Source organism: Fukomys damarensis, unplaced genomic scaffold (assembly GCF_012274545.1).
Source record: "Fukomys damarensis isolate Sample0158 unplaced genomic scaffold, DMR_v1.0_HiC HiC_scaffold_20, whole genome shotgun sequence".
Classification (NCBI taxonomy): Eukaryota; Metazoa; Chordata; class Mammalia; order Rodentia; family Bathyergidae; genus Fukomys; species Fukomys damarensis.
The window spans coordinates 15,127,162-15,150,444 of record NW_022900932.1 but is presented as its reverse complement, the minus strand read 5'-3'; the positions used below and the strand labels follow the sequence as shown (position 1 = coordinate 15,150,444).

At 37.5% G+C, this 23,283-nt stretch overlaps 1 protein-coding gene across 5 annotated transcripts in view; it reads left to right on the top strand.

Annotated features, from left to right (window-relative positions):
* Positions 1-23,283, top strand: part of Lrmda (leucine rich melanocyte differentiation associated) — a 1,009,463-nt gene that overhangs the window by 964,059 nt on the left and 22,121 nt on the right. The gene's annotated exons all lie outside the window — the stretch shown is intronic.

The following is a 23,283-nucleotide window of genomic DNA, read 5'->3' as shown; positions in this document are numbered from 1 at the left end:
CTTTCCTTTGTTAAGACAAAGGAGATTCTTTGGTTCCTCAGTGGATGGGAAAAGGTAGTTAACAAATTACTAAGTCATTCCTCCTCTAGCCTGTTTTTATAGTACTTACTACTTTTATAGTACTTACTTTTATAGGTTAATGCTGGAAAAGCCATAACATGATATTAATAGCATTCATAGCCATCATCCTGATAATTAACTTCATCATGAGCCACACTTTAGAACATTTAACTGTGTACCAGGCATTATCTTTAAAAAAAACTTTATTGAGATATAATTCAGATACAATAGTATTCACCCATTTAAAGTGTAATTGTTCAGTATTTTTTAGTATATTTCTTTATCTTGGCAACTGTCACCACTAGCTAATCTTAGGACATTTTCATGATCCCCATAGGAAGCCACATATCCATCAGCAGTCACTCTCCTTACCTCTACCGCCCACCCCTGTCAACTACTAATCTCTCCGTGTGGTTTTGTATTCTGAATGTTTCATAGAAGTAGATTTATATAATGTGATCTCTATGACTAGTTTCTTTCACTGTTCATCCAGGTAGCAGCAGGTGTTAGTACTTTAACTCTTTTTAGAGCTGAATAATAGTCCGTTGCTTAGATATTTTGTTGATCTATTAACCAGCTAATGAGCTTTGGGTTTCTGTACATTAATAGTTTTGCTAGGTACAGCACCAAGCTCTACACTCTTATTTTTGTCTTGTTTTGTTTTGTTTTTGGTACCAGGAATTGAACTCGGGTCCTTGTGCTTGCAAGGCAGGCCACCAAACCTCTGAGCTAAATCCCCGGCCCACTCTTATTTTTAACCTTTCATTCAGAATATTGAAAAAATAGTACAAGAATTCTTACAGACCTCTCTTCTACATTCTGCTAACATCTTATTCCATGACAACACAAGGATCAAACCTTGATACAGTACTATTATTTCATCTAAAAACCTTATTGAAAAATTTTCCCTTTATTACACTAATATTCTTTTTCTGGTACAGAATCCAATCAAGGCTCATACACTGCATTTAATTGTCTCCTCTAATCTCCTTTAAATCTTGAATAGTTCCACATTTTTTCTTTGTATTTAACGCCAACATTTTTGGAGTGCTTGTCGTTATTTTGTGAAATATCCCTCAGTGTGGGGTGTTTTGTTTTGTTTTTTTGTACTTCTTCATGCATCATCTCAGGGGATATATATTTGGCAAGAATATCATTTGGTAGACTCAGTATATGACATCAGAAGCTGTCTGATATCAGTTTCCCCAAATTATGGTAAAACTAACAAAAAACTAACAGAATTATCACTTTGTTAAGGTGGTGTCTTTCAAGTTTCTGAAAAGTTGCTTCCCCCACCCCTTGTATTTAATGGTATCTTGTGGAGAGATGCTTTGATACTAAGTAAGTATTCTGTTTCACATCATGGTCTGATCGACTAACTTTAGCATCCACTTGATATTTGCAGGTAACAAGTAAGCAGAAGATAGTATGGTGTTTACTAGGTGACTTTCTACTTGTATCATTCCTTCCACATTAGTTAAAATTCAATTGCCAGGAAAATTTTACCATGCTTTCCTATTAGTTTATTTACATATTTATTTGAGCGATTGTTTTTAACATTATAGTCTCACGAATTCTTTCTTTAATCTATGGTTTGCAATCCATTGCTCTCTTTATTTGTTTTGTTAATCTCACAGTTTAAGATTTACCCAGGGGAGGACCCTTCCGCTTGACCTGTGTCTTGCTTTTTCACATGCTTACATTATTTATCATGCTATTCATTATTTTCTTTTCTAGGCTTACCGTACACTTTTCTTGCTCTAACCCTAGAGGCAGGTCATTTGTTCAAGGAAATCTGATAACTTTTACTGGAGAAAGAGATGTTTAGAAACCAGAATCTGGACACTTCTCCCAACGCTAATGTTGTTTCATTTCCTCCCTCTGAGTTAGGTCCAAACAGTAACCTCATTTTTTTTTTAAATGAAAGAGCTGGTTCAGAGTGAAAACTAATATGTCACACATGTACTAAGAGTGTGGAAACATTTATCACCTACCTCGTGCTAATGTGCTGGGAAGAGATCAGGAGAAGAACTCAAATGAGCATGTTTGGTTTACATAAGAAATGGACAAGTGGCTTTAGTTTTTATCATAATTAGGGGTGAGCTGACATGAGATGGGGTCTTTGAGGTCTGGATTTCCCTACCAGTGCCAAGGAAAGAACTGTCTGGATTTTTAAAATTGATTTGTCCAGATATGAAGCAAAAGTGGAGTAGGGATGTGGTCTGAAAGCTGTTAGGTAATGAAGGTAGATGATCTTAGTTATTCAGAAATACCAAGGAGTCCACTAAGAGCTTAATAGAACAAATAAACTGACAAGATTGCAGGTTACAAAATCAATACACCCAAGACAGTTGTCTTTCCATATGTTTCCAATAAACAGTTCAAAGATAAAATTAGGGAATGGAATTAATATGAGAAAATGAAAAAAATGGAATCAAAGTCTTTGTAAATACAGAGGGATGGAGGGATCTAAGGGAGGAAAGGGGAATGGGGGAAAAGTAAGAGCCAAGATAGATAATATCAAGGCTTAAATTTCCAATGATGAATGTCCTTATATTGTATAACTAAAATGTACCAATAAAATTAATTTTTAAAAGAATATAACTATTTGCTATACTATACAAATGCGTAAAATATGTAGGAAGAACTAAAAGAAATATAAAACTTAAGAAAATTCAAATTATCAAAAAGATAAAATTAAATAGAAGGATATCTCATATTCATGGAGGTAAGACTTAATTATTAAAATGACTATACTTCTCAAATTTAACTACAGATGCAAGGCAATCCCTACCAAAATCCTAGCTAGTTTTTGTAGAAATTGAGAAGCTGATTTTACAATTAACATGGAAATGCAAAGGATCTAGAATAGGAAAGGCAATCTTGCAAAAGAAGACAAAGTTAAAAACTCGCATTTCCCAATCTTAAAATTTACCGCAAAACCACAGAAAGTGTAGTACCAGCCTGGGTAAACATACAGATTGGTGCAGTGGAATTGGGCCTTGAGAGCTTGTTTGGAGCTTCTAGCAGGGGAGTGCAGTTATCATACTGTTGGCCTAGGAAACAGTCCTCCTCTATTGAGAGTGGTTTTCCTCTTCCATGGAGCATGTAGCTTCGGAAGCTGTAAGGGAGGAAGGGGATACCTGCCTAGCCGGCCAGATCAGCTGAGTCAACCCTGCCAATCAGTGGGGTGACAGATGTCACAGCCAGATTGCCCCCACATCCACTGTAATGGAATTGGAAGTCCAGCAATAAAGAGTCAATAGATTTTCAACAAGAATGGTATCATATTTCAATGGAGGAAATAAAGTCTTTTTAACAAATGGTGTTGCGCCAGTCAAATATGTACATGCAATAGAATCAAATTTGATCCCTTCCTTGCTCTATGCACATAAGATAAGTCACAGTGAGACTAAAGAGCTAAAAGACTAAGAGCTAAAACTCTTAGAGGAAAACATAAGGGTAAGTCTTCATGACCTCAGGTTACACAGAACCTTCTTAGCTACAACACTAAAAGACAACCTACATGCATATCACAAAAAATATGACAATTCAATATCAAGATTAAATGAAAGGATAATAGAAACAGTGGGCCCTTCCTTGTATAGTTAATTGGTCTTAATTTCTGTGGGCCTTGTTTCAATCTATAGTAGGACAGTTTCTGCTATGTGGTAGTTTGGTGTTCTTTCTCTGACTCCGAAGATCAGGCTTTCAGTGGGGGAAGCATAGGCAGGCAGGGTCCTTTTGAGTGACTTATTTGAAGGAGTATTGATCTCAGCAAGGCTAATAGTGACTGTTCTTTGTATTTATAGGACTGGCACACAGGAGTTCCATGTATTGCCCAGAGTATCATTACTTGTCATCTCTTCATTATAGGACAGAGTCAATGCCTGTCAATGCCTGGCTAAGGTACAACCTGTGATCTCAGGGTCAGAATTCTTTCTCTGAGCCTCTAGAATAAGTCACAACTTGGGCTAGGATTGAGATACACAGTATAATGTGAGGTGCAAAGATACGTGCCTACTTTAAGCAGAGCCCCAGTACATTCTCCTGTCCCAAAGTACCAAAATTAAAACTTTGGGTTGTCTTAATCTATGAGAGATGCTCAGAAACCCTCAGGAAGTACAGCTCAAATTGTATATAAGCCTGTACATTTCCAAGTGGGCAACAGAGCCTATTAGAAAGGTACAAATCAAACAAAAGTCCCCATATGATGTTGACCAAGACCTACAATGCCCTACTCTTGAGGCCAGTTGCTCATGGAGAGATGTAATCTGCCAACCTCCCCCCAAACTCATTCCAATATCAAGACTCATGATGGCACATGTGCACCCAGAGGGCTTCTTCAGTTACATCATGGAGAGAGCATGGCTGCCACCCAAGTCAGCCCATTGGGCTGTTTTTATTGTGAATATTGGGTAATACTGAGGTGATACTCCTCTTGACTCTCAGTGCCAAGGAAGGGGGCACCTAGGATTTCTTACTAGCTTACCTGGATGTGGGCCAAAACAGAAAGGAGTGGGACCTGAAAGCTATTAGTGGTCAAATGTGAAAACTGCTACATATGAAACTATGGACATATTCTTGAGCCATGAGAAATTATGCTGTAGTAACAATGCTGGTGCAAACATCTTAGTGGGAATCTGTGATAAATTTGCTTCCCAGAAGACTATAAAGGCATAGATGGTGCTTTTGGTTAAGTATACATGGATACTGTTCACTCCTTCTACCAGCCCAAGGACCAGTAGAGTTCTTGTGTGTAAAACTTCACATGATCTGGTGTTTTGTTTTATTTGTTGTTGTTGTTGTTTGGGTGGTTGTTTTTGTTGTTGTTTTGGGTTTTTTTTTTTTGTTTTTTGGTTTTTTTTGCTAGTACCATGCTGTTTTTATCACAGTATCTTTGTAGAATAGTTTCAAGTTGGGGATTGTGATAACCCCTGCCTTGTCTTTGTTGCCTAGAATGGCTTTTGCTAGTCTGGGTCTCTTCTGGTTCCAAATGAATTTTTGCATTGTTTTCTCTAGTTCTGTGAAATGTGCTGTTGGAATTTCAACTGGGATTGCATGGAATCTACATAGCAGTTTTGGAAGTATGGCCATTTTCACTATATTAGTTCTTCCTACCCGAGAACAAGGATATCTTTCCATTTTGATATCCTCTTTGATCTCTGAAAAGAAGGAAAAAACAGAAACAAAGCTTATGTATATAGCAAGGGGTGGAGGGGTTGCAGGGAAGGAAGGGGGTTAGGGAAAAAATAGGAAACAAAATATATCATATGGAGGTACAAATTCCCAATGATGAATGTGATCATAAGATACAGCTAAACTCTTCCAAAAAACTTAATGAATTTTTTAAAAAGCTTTGCACAATGTGAGTGCGGACTTCTGGAATGATGATATGTGCTTTGAGAATCAAGGAGAAAGGGACTAGGAAAGGGTTTTATATACCTTGCAAACTCATACCCTCATCTCCAGAGTATGCCCCTGGAAACACTGAGAACTAATACATACTGCACTGTGATATGCTGTATCTGCTTCTGGTCTGTATGGTTATTCCAGTTTTAGGATGAAATGTTTTATCTTTGTTATTAAATTGGGGGGTTATCTATTCTTAAAATTTGAGAGTATCTAGAAATATTTGTTCCTGCAACTCCATCATCTCCTAAGTCTAGAGCTTTTCGGAATATCTATTAAACCAGAGTTCTAGAAAAAGATAAATGTAAAGGTCAAACAGTATATGTATCAAAAATACTTTTGGAAACTTTCATTAGTTAAATGTGATAATTTAAGATGAATTAACCTTACACTTACTGGCACATTTCCTTTCAATTTAATACGTATAGGTTATTTTAAAAATCCTAGACATATTAGAAAGCCTGGCAGATTATTCAGAATACTCATCCTCTTAAATATACTTTATTTGTACTTTAAAAATATTGTCAATCTATTTCTAAGTCAGCTAGAAATGATATAAAATTACCAAAGAAGAAAAGTTTAAGAAAAATATGAGGCTAAATTCAGAGAAGGAAGCAAGTTTTTGCCAAAAATACCGACACAGGGATTTAGAGATGAAATACTGAACTCCAAAGGAGGTAAGGATGTGAACTGTAAGCTCCTTTACCGAGCCTGAATAGTGAAAAATTTAATCATGTGCCTCGGACCCTATACCATAGAACCTTTCTAGAAGAAAGTTTCATCAGTTTAGGCTGTCAAGATTTCCACAGATTGAGAAAAGGCAAGTCTGAGTTCACTTTTAGATAATACCATGTACTTGGGGAAAACTTAGTTAAGAGTTAGTGAAAGGAACTGGGCATGATCACGCACACCAGTCATCCCAGCCCTCTGTGAGGCTGAAGCATGATGATTGTAAGTCGGACCTCAGCCTGAGCAGTTTAGTGACTTAGTAAGACCCTATCTCAACCTTTTAGAAAGGTGCTGGAGATATAGCTTAGTGCAAAGGCCCTGGGTCCAGTCCCCAGTACCACACACAAAAAAATGTTAACGAAAGAAATAGAAGTAAACCTCAGTAACATCAGCTATTAGAATGATCACAGTCCGAACATTATACGAAATGAAAAGAGATGTAAAGATGGGAAAACAGGTGAAAGAATGTGACTTTTAAGGAATGATCACAGAACATTATACGAAATGAAAAGAGATGTAAAGATGGGAAAACAGGTGAAAGAATGTGACTTTTAAAAGTAATCAATCAATTTAAAAGACATCCAAATAAAATCTTTCGTATGAAAGTAGTATGTATGATTTTTAAACCCTCAGTTAAATAGATTTGATCATTAAAGAGAGACTATTAGGAAATTCAGTAGATCTAACGAAAGTATACAGAATACAACACAAAAATGCTAGGAGATGGAAAAGTCAGAGAGGCTAGATGCTGTGGAGACTGGAACGCAGAGGTCTTCTATTTGGTGACTACGATTCCAGAGGGGATAGAGACAATTTTGGAGGGGTGATGCCCCAAAGCAGTAGCTGAGTGCCCTTCAAGTGATTTTTCTTTAAACTATGAAAACATAGGAATCCCACTGTACCACAAGCAGGATATATTTGTAAAAGAGCTCACTAAACAAAGTTTTAAAAATTTCACAGCACAAAAGACAATGAAAAGATTTAATAAGGAGCTAGAGAAAAAAAAATAAAGATTCCCTACAAAAACTGTCCAGTATAGTGAAGGCAGCCAATACAATAATACAAAGTTAGCTAAAAAACCTCCATCTGCTTGAATATTTTAAACACAACAATTACATCCCATAACTCATGAAATTAATGGAAATTTAAAATTCTAGAGCTGAATGTTACTGAGAATACTATCTATAAAATAATAGCATGAACCTATATATGATGAAAATCTCTCATGGAACAAGAATTGAAGGGAACTTCGTAACTCAGTGGAGAGTATAGGATGCTTTGTATACAGTGGTAAAAATTTAGAGGTTTTAAAAAAATCAGAAGGGCATGAAAGGAAAAGTGAATTTCTCTTCCAGACTATACTGTTCATCAGAGACAAAGTCCACTTGTGTAGATTCAGCACAGTGCAGAGACGGAAGAGGAATTTGTTTCAGTTTGCTTTGCTTTACCTTGTTTCACATTGTTTTAAGTGCTTGATATACATTGAGAAATAGCGTTCCCGCAAAGCTATATCAAATTAAAATTACCAACATATGAGAGGGTTCATTTTGTTATGCAATCATAAACATTGTATTTAGTGTTTTTCTAAAAAAATACAAAACACTTTTTTTAAACAAAATCTTTCAGGTCTTGTAAAGCTCCACATGTCAGTAAACTTATTGGTTATTTTTAATATTACATTGAAAACAGCTGTCCTTTTTCATATCCCATTACCTGATGGAAAGTCAATAATTTTTATTTTTATTTGTAAAAAATGTATATTATAATAGAGATAATAACCCTTTACATGTCATAGATGATAAAATGTATATGTGTTTTAAGTTTGCAGTGTGGGTCTAACTTTTTCATGGTGTTTCCTAGGTAGAAGTTTTAAACTTTTTACATGACCATACTGAAAATATGTTCCTGTATTATTTCTTCCTTTGCATTTAGTCATGTCCTAGAGATTGAATTCTCCATTCATTTTTATTCTGTTGCTGTCTTACAGTTGACTAGTTGGTGAGGATTGTAAATTTATATTGACTCTTTAATATTTATCAAAAAGCATTTTGTTTCCTGACTGATGTAATATGACGTTATCATACTTTATCTAAATTCTTTCACAATAAACTCTACATCTTTTCTTTTTATTTTGTACCATTATGCCTCTTTTCAATTATTTTTACAAGTCTAAAGTTATTTAATTATTATAGCATTGGTATTTATACAGTAATAATTCTTATTGCTTACCTTTTTCTTTTTCTCCATTTTATTGAATGCATTTTTTAAAGACAGAGATATTAAATTTATGGAATAATTTTTAAAAATTACAAACATTATGAATGATTTTCTAGTTGAAAATGACCTTAACTATTCTTTTTAAATTTATTAACTAAGATGCGATGTGGAATTACTTCTCAAAGGTGAACACTACACACATAACCAATTGCCTTGATATATTTTCCTTTTAAATTTCATTTGACCCCGTAAACTTGGCAGGAGCTAAAGTAGGATTCTAAAGTAAGACATACACCTGTTTAGAGAGAGCAAGGTAGGAAGGAAGTAGTTACACTCTGAGATAACCAAAGTTTTAAAAAAAAAATTATCCAGCATTATTTTTCTGACATTATTTCCCCAAAGTGCCAAATCTACAGCAGCCAGACAAATCTCTTTGTTATTCCTGCTCTAGGCCATTCACATTTTAAATTCTCAGCCTTTGCTGAGAATATTCTTTGCCAGGGATATTCTTTCTCTTCCTTTCTGTTTATTAAAATCTGTCTGTTTTTAAGGGCTCCTTAAAACCAAACTAGCTTCTCTAGCATGAAGCTCTCTTTCAATATTCATAGCATTTATAATCTCCTCTACAGTTTAAGCATTTTAGGCCTCCAATTATAAAAGCAAAAGACAAACTCATAGACTCTTTTTTTTTTTTTTTTGAGACAGGGTCTCACTTTGTAGTTGAGACTGACCTGGAACTCACTATGTAGCCCAGGCTGGTCTTGAACTTGCAATGATCCTCCTGCCTCAGCCTCCGAAGTGCTGGGATTACAGGCATGTGCCACCACACCCAGCTAATAGACTATTTGATAAAGAGAAAACTTGCTTTATAAAATATACATTGCAACTCCCAGTGTTTAGTATATATATTTTCTTATAGTACTACCATTGTGCATTATGCATAGTCCCTTACAATATTTTTAATATGCATGGATGGTGGTAACCCTAGTGAACTTACAGTTTTCTGTGATATTGTAGCATATTTTCATGCTTTTCTACATCTCTTCACTGCATTTATTATTGCTACTTTATTGACCACCCAATATTCCATGGAGTAAATGTAATAATGTAATAGTATTTACTTAAGCTTTACTTTGCAGTGTGTTCCTTATAACAAAAAAAGTACAATAAAAATCTCCATTGTGTTAGTTTTACTCTCACTGAAGAATTATTTCCTCAAAATAGATATCAAGGACTAGAATTAGTGGGTGGGAAATTGAAAGCATTTTCAGGTTCTTGATATATGTTACCAGATGAATTTTATCCTGATTTCATATATGTGGCTTTTGGTGGCCTAGGAGCCTTTATTTCTTTGGACATAATTATTTTTTCATTGGCTAAGAGTTGGGGGAAAGCATGTTGAACACTTTGCACCTAATTCTCTATGTCTTGTGTTGGGTCTTTCTTATATGTTAATTTTGCCTCCCCAGGGAAATAGGGAAATGGGAAGGGCCTTGTGTGAGATTGCAGTCCATGATTTGTATTTCTTTCTTCTAGTCAACAGTATCCCTACAAAATATGTCAGGCATAGCTGTTTTCAGTATTTGTTCCTTACGTGATTGACAGCTTCACAAAATTCCTTTTTGCTTCTCAAACCCAAGGTCAATTATGACAGATGCATTTGGCAAACAACATATCTGTGGTTTCCGCATCTCTAGAAATGAACGTATCCTAACCTCACCTGTGGAGGTTAGACTTACATTGGGATCAATGTTAGTTATCTGAATTTATCAGTAAACATATATATATTCTAGAATCTCAAACTCCAGCTTTTTTTTTTAGCTAATTCACAAGGCATAGGCTGTTTAACAACTTTCAAACAAAAAACCTATTCCTACTTCTGTAAAACTGATGTCTTAGTATTCTAGAAAGCCCCCGACCTCTACAAGAAAGTAAAAGGAAACTCTGCTAGTGGTCGTCCGTTGCCAAGATTTTGCCCTCTACTTGTTCTTCTGTTTTATCTTAGGTCGAGATCACTGCTGTGGGTTAAGATCTGAGCAATAACGAATAGGCAGGTGTTGAACAGTGGAATGGATGACTGTGCTGTGGTTGCATTGATCTATCCCTCTACAGATATCTGTGGAGATCCTGTGAAGCCAGTGTGCTGGTGACTTGGAGAGGGAACAAACAGCTAAAACTGGTGAAGCTATGAGTGGTAGGGGCTGAGTCTAAGGAGCTTGCTGTCCCATCCAGCGCACCTTCCTGTATCCATGCATTCCTTTTGATACTCACATGCCATATCCACAAGCCAATAAAGCTCTCTGAGCTGCATTCCCCATCCCGTCTCCCCAAAGGGCCTGAGAAGGAGTGTATACCGCTGACTTGGTGCCGGCTGGGGCGAGGATGGCTCCAGATGGACGCTTTTGTGGAGGGCTCCCTTTTATCCTCGGTTGTAAGCAGCCTGAGCAGTTATATTATAAATGGGTAATTTACTGCCTCCTCCTCAAGGCTTCCTCTGCGGACTCTTTCACAGACATTGTTACCAAAGGTTACCAGCGTGCAGGGTGCCTTTGATTTTTGTGGGCACCGTAGACCAGAGAGAAAGAGTTGTCGCCTTGAGCATCTGCACACTGGATCTCACATGTCCTACAAATGGGTACCTGCCAGCCCTCTTCCCCAGATGTCATCCTGACCATTGATTTTTTTCTGCTGCTCGCCGTTGCGGTGATTAGCCACAGTGAGGCCTGGGCACTGAGCTCTCTACTTTAATTATTCATCCTTATGAAGAAAAATTTCCCTCGTGTGCTTTATTCTCCTCCAGCCCCAACCTGAGCACTCACAGACTCCTCTTTCCTTCTCTCCCTGAAGTGCCTGTGTGTCGAAGGGCCTTTCTCCGGGGTGCTCGTCCCGCTTATGCCTTTAATAGGCGTTTTGTGTTCTGCCAAGGGGATCGGGGGGCCGTTTGAAGAGGCCAGATGGCTCCCCTCTTCCCTCAGGAAACACGCCGCTGTTTAGCTGGGCACCTTCCCAAGTCAAGGCAGGGTGAGGTTCCAGTGTTTCGGCGAGAGTTGGTGTACGTGCCACTGCCCGTAAGCTCGCAGCTCCAAGTTCCTCTAGGCTGTGCACTTTTCTACTTCATTGCCCCTCGCTGGAGTTTTCTGCCAGAAACCACATTTTAGGAGACATTAGAAAGAGGATGGAAGGGAAGGGACGGGGAAAAGCAGCCCATGTTATTTATGGCTTTTGCTCAGACACAAGTTTCCGTTATTTTAATCCAACTGAAATAAGAGACGGTAACCCATGGCTGAGAAGACAGCGAACAAACTCAGTTAGGCCGGGAGCACCCTGAGGATACCGCCCCCCGTTTCTCATTGTCCGTGCTTCTTGTCTGCTGCCGTTTTCCCAACTTCAACTTTTGAAAAGCCAAGCAGTTTCACTGGCCAGGCCCAGGGAACTTATTTGTATGCAGCACAAATTTCAGAATCTGTTCTCAGCCTGTGCCGAGTGAAAAATGGCCTGCATTTTCTTGATAGCCCATGTGGTTGTAAAGAATAAATGGCTAATGAATTACAGATGAACATTGACGCAAATTAATCTTCCCGCTGTCCCTGGGTTATATGGCAGCCATTTAAAAGTTTAATCAATACACTAAAGTTGAAAACATGCAGGCATTGCAGTTGTTTGGATGTAATAAACATCAGAGGGAACCGGGAGGTTTGCACCCAGTCCATGTATCATAATGACAGGTATTTATGTTTAATGGACTAAATATTTTTTATTGGAAGGGAGCAAATGTCAGCTTAACTTTGTGAGCCCCACATTCAACTTTCCTTTGAGGTTGGTGAAAGATGGCTGACGTGTCACTGGAAATGAAATGTTAAGGGGGGGAGGCACAGAGGAGACAAAGCGAGGATCTGGAGCCCTGGGAGACCTGGTGCAGCGCTAACGTTCTGCAGCAATTCATTAACGAAAAGGTAAACTCTGATATTTCTAACGCTGCTGTAAAATGGTTTACTAGGAACGACTTTAATGGTTATTAGCGAAAACAAGTGCCCAGATCTGCCAGATATCCTGTTCGGTGCAAGTTTTTGTTTGAAAACTCTTTACCAGGTCATATTTGCTGGAGATTTATAATTAGTCCGTTTTTCTTAATGTGAGAAGTGGGGGAGAAACAACTTGATGGCTTTCAGCCCTGGGATTCCATAGATCTTTCCTTTTGAACACTGTCCAGTGGCTTTAAATAACCATGTGTTCTCTTTTGGAATACTTAACATCTTCATTACTTTTCAAGTCGATATTTTGTAAGCTGTTGTTAGTCTCGTAGGTCCATGGTGGCTGGGAGAAGAGGGACTTTGCCAAGAGCATTGCCATCTCACTGGGCAGAAATGTGTTGAAACGGAAGGAAGGAAATGGCTTCATCTTAACAACAATGACAAAAACACAGATGCGATTCCTTATTTTTCCCCCTCTCAAAATAAAGCAGACTAAATATGTTATCCCCATGGAGCATGGGGTCTTGGGAAATGGTGCAAACTTCACAGACATAATTGGAAACATCTTAGAGAGCTTGCTTAAATGTCCTTTCTGCAATCAAGTGTCTCAAGTCCTCTTTGGTGAGAGGGGCAGACTTGATGCCAGAGCTCTCAAGAAAACATCCAGTAGTAGAGTTTTTCAGTGAAGGATGAAGAAAAGAGATTGAGATGACTTAGCTATCCAGTGTTTGATTTTTTAAATATATGAATTGTATTGTTTTAAACATCATGTAATTGCTTAAATGATATGAATTAGCATCCCAAAGGGCCTTATAGAACATTTAATCAGTCAGACAAACTCATGGACTCCCTGGCCCTTCATCTTCCAATAAGCGGAGTGGGGAGAAATATTAGGTATTAAAGGCTAGAGCAGGCTCACTGCTAACCCTGATTTCCTCCCGTCCCTGCTGCCTGTGAGACTCTTGAATGTGTATAGATTGTTCTAGCTCTTCTATCACAGAGGATTGACTTATTTGCCTGTTTATTCTGTTTGTGTTTTCACCACTTGAAAATAAGCTCTGGAGTATGAGGTGAGAGACAAGAACATGGTTTCCTTCTTTGCCCTGCAATCTCATGATCGGACTCATAGTAGGTTTTATATATGACATTGGAGTGAATGGAGAGTTGTTATTTCCTACTTTTTAAAAAAAGAATATAAGTAAGTTTTTTTTTTTTTTGCTTACCTATCATGATTTCTGTGCGTTGAGACAGTTGTTTTACATATGTGAAATGGTCTTAATTGTAACCTGAGGAGATAAAAGTGATCACAGAGGTAAAAACCAAGATCTAGAGAGATTAATGGCTGTCATGAATACATTTCAATCCCAGATTTGAACCCTGTCCTGTTTTGTCTCTACAGTAGCTATTTATACCCTCCCCATGTTCCTATCCCTCATCTTGTCACTGTTGATAAAATCTCACTAACCTCAAATTTTTATTCTAGTCCATGACCAGCCAGCTCCTCCACTGGCTCAAAGGGACAAAAGGGTCAGACTCATGCTTTTCCATCAAAATCTGTTGTCCTCAATCCTACTTATAGACTATAATCATTGACTTCAAAAAAAATTGACTTTGACTATTTGGTGATGGATGGGTGACGTGACCATCAAATATGTGTTTTCTATGGGGTAGAGAAATACTAGGACCTCTGACAAATACTAAGGAAAGTGTATCACTTAAACATACATTTAGTTGCAAACAATAGAAATCTAAGAAATAGCAATCTAGGCATTTATTTGGTGCACATTATTTCTGTCTTTCTGCATGACTGTGCTTAGCCTGTTAATTTCATCTTCTTATTTTCAAAGTGGCTGCTGCTGCTCCTAGTGTCATTTCAGCATCCTGGGCAACATACAGAAGGATTTTACTGCAAGGCATTCCTTTCTCACTTGTGATTGGACAGCTTCCTAAAGATATTCACCTCATTCTCACTGAGCAGACCATATCAGGAGGAGGCTAAAAAAAAAAGTGTTTCAGTTTCCATATTCTTATAGTACAAGAAATCAAGATAAAAGATATTCAATCTGATGTGTCTGCTTACATAAAATAAACATTATTTATGTTCCTAGTAAAGCATGAAATTAGATGTTTCATGTACACTAACTTGTATTATCTTTACAGTTTCCTTGTTCCTGAAAACATATCTATTCCCATTGCACTAGTAGGCAAAAAGGTGGTGCTGGAATTTGAACTTACCTTTGTCCAATTCCACTGTAGCCTTTCGTCTAATGCAGGTTTCCTTAGCTGCCATTTTGATTTCACTGTGAAGGATGACAGGGTCATTTCTACTTGTTCCACAGGGCATGTGCTGTTGTTGGAACTGATTGAACACACTGAGTCTGCATCTTCAACACTTGAGTATACACTGCCATGTGCCATGTTATATCGTTTTATACTCAGGCACATAGTCTGCCTAGATCCAACCCTTGGTTCATTAATTACTACTTATAAGCTCAAAGTACATAATCTCTGTACCTTTCCTTATCAGTAAAATGAGAACAATTGCAGTTTCTACAAAATGTGTTTTGAGAGTACTTAGAACAGTATTTGGACCTTAATAAATGTAGGTTAATATTATCACCATTATTACCTACTTTTACTGGATCTCAGTTTGTGCATGACCTGCTTGAAGTTCAGGAGGCTAGGGCTATCTGTGTGCTTTTCTTCTCTTGGTATTCCCCCAAAACACCTAGCAAGTTGCCATTTTACACTGGAAGCACTGAGGAAAAACTCACTCTAGAATCTCTTCTTGTTCTATTTCAAATCTTGTTCTCAAATCCTTGTTCTATTTAGTTAATATTTTTTGCCCCAGCTTCAGAATCCTAAAATGGGGAGAATAATATTGCCTAAATCACTGAGATAGTATGATGGTTGAATTGCATGCACTTAAAGTTGTTAGAACATTGTATGAGATATAAAAAATGTTTAGTGTTAGGCATAGTTGTTATAATCATTCAAGGATTAAGGTGAAAACTCCTTAGGATGTAATATGTTATATTCAAAAGCAGTTTTTCTGAGGCCATCCTGGGTATGTTGCTATTAAGAATAACCATATCATGTGAAATGGGAAGAAAACATCTAAAAGAGTTGGGGAAGTGGGAGGAGTAGGGGAAAGGAAAGAAGGGAAAAGAAAAAAATATGAGAAAAGGATAAACAGGGAAACAACAAAGTCTTTGTAAATAGGGAAGGGTAGAGTGGGTGAATGGAGGGCAGGGGAATGGGAAAAAAATAAGAACCAAGATATGTTATGTGAAGCTACAAAATCCTAATAATGAATGTAACTATATTGTATACCTACAATATACCAATAAACTTAATGGAAAAAAAGAGAATAACCAGATCCTTCTGGTAATACAATATTGAATATATTCTGCAGGTTAGGCTATGAATTAGATGTTGAAGAGACAAAGATGCATGAAAACACAATAGAAAGGGTGAATGGTTATTATGGGGAGTGTTCCACCCTCAATAATTACTCATTGCTTCAAAAGCAAAACAATCCTAGAGGATAATTTTTTCCACTCATTGACTCGTTAAGATGGTCAAATAACTATACCTAGTGCTGTTGAGTGGATGCTTTTGAAAAACACTTTAGTTCAGTGTACTGAGATTATGAAATGATTAGCATTGACTTGGTAATGCTATCCTTAGGAATCTGTCCTAAGGAAAGAATTGGGAGGGCATAAATAAAGCATCATTATAGGCTAAAGCGTGCACTATAATAATTTTGTAATATCAAAAGGCAGTCATTCTCCATCTAGATAGGAACAATAGGAATAAGTTATAGCATATTTGCAGAACACAGTGTTATATATCATGCGAGTAATGTTCTATATTGTTTTTAATATGTTAGGCAAATATTTAAGCAATGAACCAAATAAATGAAACCATACTCTAATTCATCCATGTTTACATATGGATAGAAAAAAAACTAGAAGACAAAACATCAGAATACTGTGATTAGTTCTGAGTGGTAAAATTATACATGATTTTCATTTATTTTTCTTTATAGCTGATTTTTTTACAATGAAAATGTACATATAATAAGGCAATACTTAAAACAAGCCAACAAGAAATGATATGTATGATTTTTCTGAAAGAGTAGTGAGAGTCGGGAACATGATTTGTACCAGTTAGGAATTTTCAGCTGCAGCTTACAGCCCAAATGGCAGTAGATTTAACAAGATACCTCTATATAACATGAACCCCAGATGCAGACATCCCAAGGTTGGTGTGATATCACCAGTATCCCACGAGGGTCATTTCCACTCGAATGCAGAAAGACTCCCAGAGTAACCAAGTTTTGGAAACATTGTTGGTTTTTATTAAGTCTGCTTTGTGCAATGGATCAGGACCACACTTCTTTGATTTATATTTCTACCTACTAACAGACTGGCTCCCATCTTCAAGTTTGATTTGTGGTCATAATATCATTGTTATTGGGCCAGCCTTTATGTCCATATTTCAAGTAGCAAGAAGGAAGAAAAGGCAAGGTCAGCAATGCATTGGGATTTTGTGTGAACTCTTCCACTCAATAGCAGGTTGACTTTACCATAGGCTGGTGCATCACTGACACCAAATAAGGCTCAAAAATCTTCTCAGTACATCATCGTGTGTGATCACCATCATACTCGGTGCCTAGGAGAACAAAGTAGTCCCATTTGCCATCTGTAGCCTTCACCTCTTTTCTTTGTTTCCTCTTCTTTGAAATAGGCATAATAGAAAGTTCTTTGCCTTCTAGGATTGTGGTGAGGGTAATGTGATTTTACAGTTGTGAAAGTCTTTTGGAAAGGCTAAGTGTACTTTGCAAATGTATTTTTTCAGAAACTAATCAAAGCTAATGGGAATTGAATACCCACTATATGCTAATCATTGTTGAGGTGTTATATGCAATGTCTCATTTAATCTTGGGAATTAGACATAAGGAATGTCCTCATTCTACAGAGACAGGAAGATATTTGAGCTCAGATTGCCTGACTTGAGTCTGGGCCTTAGGTCTCTAACTTAATGTAGTTATGAACTGCAGTAAACCTCTTAAAAATATGGATGTCTAGGATTAGAAGTCAGATGCTGCCTAGGCTGGTTGAAAACCATATTTAATCAAGAGCTCTAAATCCTTAACTACTTAGCAGTGCAGCAAAAAACCCACAATGTCCCTCAGAGGCTGGGCTGCTCTGGCTCCTGAGTTCCTTGATCTCTGGCAGGGAGAGTACAACACAGAAGTAGGTATTTCCAGTAGCATGCCAAGTGGGATTTTGCCATCCCAAATTGATAAGGTTAATCCATTCTGAATCTGTCTGGCACAGAAGTGGGGGGAGTCAGAAGCAAGAAGGTGTGGAACAACTGGTTTGACTTTAGTTGGATTTTCATTGTTTTCCAAAGACAAAGTCTTTGAGACCAAGCATACAGCTGATGTGCCAGGTAGTTTTTTTCCTGGAAGATTAAGTCTACCACACACCTTACTTTTGAACTTTCCTCTTGGCCCATTAATAGTAGAGTGAGGAGGTTTCTGCATGGCAATGGGTAGGCTCCTCAACACAGAAGGCATTTAAAGCTCCCAGGAGAGCCATTCCCACTCAAATGCAGAAAGACTCCTGGAGTCACTACATTTTGGAAACATTGTCAGTTCTTTTTAAGACTGCTTTTTGCAATGGATCAGAACCAATAAGACAACGCCTTGGTTTTGATAGATTTATGCACTGAGGGATGTTGGAAGGAGGGATGAAGGCTATGGGTAAGGACTTTCATGAACTGCATCGTAAACTGATTTTGTGGGCCCCAGGGAGAGTGTAAACACTACTCTGAAGATTCATGGATTTGAGTTTTGTTTAGATCCGTCCATTTTATAGACAATATAAAAGAGGGAAAGGGCAAAAATAATACTAGTTACCTCATAAGGTTGTTTAAAGGATCAAGTGATGAGATGATCTATATAAAATTCTTATGCATAGGAAGTTTAATAAAGTTAGGTGTGATGATGGGGAGGATGAAGAAAAGGAGAATACTGAGATTTTGCTGCCTAGAGCGTCTTGTAGTTGAACATTTGCTTTGAGAAGAAGCTTTGTCTTTGTAACTGGAAAATGCATTTTGTAAACTTCATCATAAAATGAAATGCAAATCTCTTTTAAAATGCCAGAAGTCATAGGATTATTTTTCTTCGCATCATTCTCTGGCTCACAGATCCCTAAAGTGACTTTTGTTATAAAGGAAGGAACACTGAATTTTGAGTCAGAACATCTCAAAACCAAGCACAGATTTTCCTTGTCATTTGTCGTCTCTTTGAATACATTAATCTAAGTCTTACTTTATCTGTGGACTGAAAATGATGAAGAGATTAAATGAGATGATGTATTCTGGAATTCTCAGCATAGCACCATGCACAGCGATGAGCAGCTAATGCTGCAAGCTCCGTGGTAGACAGCAGAGCTCTGGAGAGAATGTGTGCTAGTCTTCTGGGAGGTAATCTGCCGTCTGCTCTGGTCCCCGGGGACAGGCTTCATGCAGAAGAGAATTCTACAAAAAGAACACTCAGAAGTATATATGTTTAGATCGCCAAAAGATTTATCATTTCACTTCGGGCAGAGATTATGCCACGCTTTTCCATTAGTCCTGGAAGATCCCCTGCCAACCCCCGTCAGTCCTTCAGCCCTTGCAGTGTAGTGGGGCTCATTGTGTCCTCAGCGCTTCCTACCTTGGGAATCCAAGTACTGCTCCTCCAGCGCTGTGTTCAGCCTCGGTGCTGCAGCTTTCCCAGCCTGTAATTGCCTTTCCAAGAGTGGATTGCTAGATACCACACCACACTGTCCCCACATCACGTGGGGCTGTGTACATCTTGCTGGGGAGATGCGGGCATGGGAATTAAATAGCAAGGGTTAAAAGTGAGTCTTCCACGTGGTTTGTAGGGGAGAGAAAGCTTTCAGCTTTCATTAAATATGATATGACGTGTGGGTTTTTTGGGTATAACATTTATCAGTTTAAGAACTTCTGTTGTTTTCTCCTCTGTTTTTGAGAGTTCTGTGATGAATGGGTGAATGTCGAATTGTGTCAGTATGTTTTTCTGCATCAGTTGAGATGATTACATGTCTTTTCAATCTGTTAATATAGAGGTATATTATATTTTTAAAATATTGAACCAACATTACATCTCTAAGCCAACATTCTGCTTGGCCATGATGTACTATACTTTTAAATATTGTTGGCTCTTATGTGCTAATACTTTGTTATAGATTTTTGCATATATGTTCAGGAGGAATATTGTTCTGTAATATTTTCGATGTAATATATTTCCATAGTTTCCTATCAGTATAGTCGCTTGGATCATAAGTTGTTAAGTATTTCTACCTCTTCAATTTTCTGGAGAAATCTGTCCAGAATTAGTATTATTCTTTATAAAAACTTATGTTGAATTGTTATTAAAGCCATTTGAAATGGGCTATTATTAAGCTATAAATTCAGTTTCTTTAATAGGAACATAGGTCTTTGGGTTGTTTAGTTCTTCTGCCTAAGCTTTTATTTAAAAGGACAAATTTCACCCTCTTTAACCTCTGTGTGGCCGCTCGATAATCACCATGTTCTTCATAGCTTGATCACAAAATTTTCTTGTGACATCCTAGACCTTCTAACACATAAACAGGGTAGCCTGGAACATTCATACATTAGTTCCTTTGTCCATTCAGCAAACATTCAGCTACATTTTGAATTCCAGGAACTGTGATATGCATTGTGGATTCAAAGATGAACAAAAAAATTTTTTTCCACCAATGCAATACACTGTATTTTAGTGAGAGTAAATGAAATGCTTGGTGATACTGCAGCGGGCTGTGTGTAATGGTTGCGTGATGAATGGTGCACAGGGAGAAAATTAGCACCTAGGGAGAATCAGGGAAAGCTCCTGAGAAGAAGTGGCATTTGGATTGGGTCTCAAAGATAAGGGGAAGTATCACTGTGGTCAGTTCTGCCACTTGGACTGCCATGGACTGTCTGACGGAACAAGCCATTTATCTTATCATAGGATAACAGCATTGACTTTAGAAATTCATTGTTTTGATCAAGTGACTCACAATCTACATGGTAAATTAAAAAGTGAAATGCCTTAGTTATCATGATTTCTCTCCGTTTATGGGTTTCTCAAGTGCAATTGACGTGTCTGTTATGCTGTTACTAAAGAGTAGACTTCGGTTGAACTATTGCTTCAAGGTCATTCTCAGATTTTTAGATTCTATTTTTATTTAGAAGATGATTTTCATAGTTGGAATAATGAATAAACATCTTCAAAGAAAATGTAGTCTTTGAAATGGTTCTAGAGTGTTGACATTCCAGTCATTAAACGATCCTGTTGATGGAGAGGAAAGGGTTGAGAAAGAGAGAGAGTATATGAATCACAAACATTTACTCCAAAAAGGACTGTGTCATTTATTTATTCGAAAATGGAGTTTGTAGCATTTATCCCTCAGTTAATTGATTGTGATTATTCACAATTTTACATTTGGTACGTTGCTCTTGTCAGGCCAACTTGAGCTGCTATAACCAAATTCAAGCAGATTCCTTAGCCTATGAATGTACTGTGAGAATGGTGTACATCCCCACACACTTCTCCCCGTCTAGGTTGAGGCTAGATTTTCATCTTGTGAAACAGTTTTATACTTGTTGTTGTTGCATTTGCGGCTGGTTTTGTCACTTTCTGCACCCGTGTTGGCTGCTCAGAACATCTGCTGTCATCCAAAACCTTGCATATGCATTGCTCTAGTTTAACAGAAGCTCTTTAGAACTTAGGGCCCCAGTTTTTAACCTCAATGAAAGTGAATTACTTTCTCCTTAAAAGTAAACACTATCTAACCAATTTCCTTGTTATTCTTTTGTACCAAACTAGCTCTACTGGTTTTGTGGTTCTTATGTAAGCATTTATGAGAAGGTAAGGCCTGGGTAGCTTGGAACTATTCTGCTGTGAATAAATATGTTATCAAAGTTTTTTTTTCAGCATTAATTGAATTTATTGGTACATTTTAGGGATACAGTACAGTTACATTCATTGTTGGGATCTTGTACCTCTACATGACAAGTCTTGATTCTCATTTTTTCCCCTTACCCCTGCCCTCCCTTCACTCCCTCCTCCCCTCCCCATCTACAAACACTTTATTTCCTTCTTTTCCTTATCTCACATTTTTTTCTTTTCCCTTATTACCCTTCCCCTACCCATCCCACCTTCCCTACACCTTTAGCTCCTTTCTTCTCATTTCTAAATGTCAGTAATCTTATTAGGATCTTATGTTTTATTGCAGATTATTCACACCAGGGAAACTATTCGGTATTTACACATGTGTGACTTATTTCTTTCACTTAGGAGTGTATCTTCAATATGTATCCATTTTCCTATGAATGAATCTATTTTCTCGTTCTTTATGGCTGAGTAATATTCCATTTTATATAAAAAAAACCACATCTTCTTTATCCAGTTTCCAACAGATGGGCAAATGGGCTGTTTCCAAGATTTAGCTATTACAAACTGTGTGTTATCAAAGTTTTGGCTCTAACAGTATGCTTATAAATGCAGATGCTCAATTTAAGGAACAAAATGTACTTTTAGGTTTCAAAATATAAATTTGTAATATATATTTACCGTTCACTATATACTGGACTCAGTACCATATCCTTGAGAAACTATGGAAAATGATGCTCCTTGCTCTCATGAAACTTGGGGCCCAGTGGAGAATTAATTCATTAATTCATTAATTCATTCATTCATCTGTGCATATGTTATACTTAGTTACGGCCTTGTGATTGAGGCTGTGCTTTTCTACCCAGAAAAAAAAAGGTCAGTACGATATTATGCCTGGTGTACAGATGGCCCACAAAGTATGGAACTAACTGAAGTTACTCATTATAATCTTGACATTTTGGTCAGGAAATGTTCTTCGCTTATAAAAAGCCCTATTTTCTTTCTCTTTGGGCTACTATTTCATAGTCTCCTGTACTTAGGTACAATCACATGAATGTGTTGTAGTCTATTAGTAGGATGTGTATCAATTCCCAACCAAAGCTTTGAGGGATGGCTATGCCTCCCGCATACTTTTCCCCCTTCCACTGCCCTGAGGCATGAAAGGCCTTGATAAGAGATGGCAGAACAACAAAAATATACATGGAGAAAGCTGCCATCATTGGCTTTTTGAATAAGAAAGCATAAATTTATATTGTAATGGGGTGCTGAAATGTTGGGGGTTGTTACAGCAGCTGCATCTTCACTAACACTAACAGGACAGCTATGAAATAGTTCATTATCACAAAAACTATGATAAATTGTGGAAGTATATACCCAGATATGCTGTCATTTGGCAATGATAATACAGGCTGTTCAATAGTTGGCTCCTCATAGCCCCTATGGAGGACACAAAGGCAAGAATTATTATCCCCGTTTTGGACACAAAAATTGAGGTTCACATAAGTCATGTGACCTGCCTGACACACAAAGATCTTAGTATCAGCATCAAAGTATTATTTCTTGTTTTTGTTCTCTTGTTCTCTTGCGTTACCACACTTCACTTCTGTCCTGTTTTACCATCTTCATTATATTTATATTTAAATCTCTTATAGATGACTACTTAAATGTTGTCTACCTGCTTATTGCCTGCCTTCTGCTATTAGGTGATGGTTTCCATGAGCTGAGCCCTATCCACTGTGTACTCTCATATATTAGGATCTTTGTTAGCATAGTAGGGTCTCAGTAAATAGTGTGTAATGTTGAGAATCATGGATCGATGACTAGAAGATACCTCCTGTAGACAGGCATGTTACAGTGCAAATTAAACAAGGGCTTATACATTTTGGGGGAGAAAGAAGGAAGGAAACAAGGATAGATTAT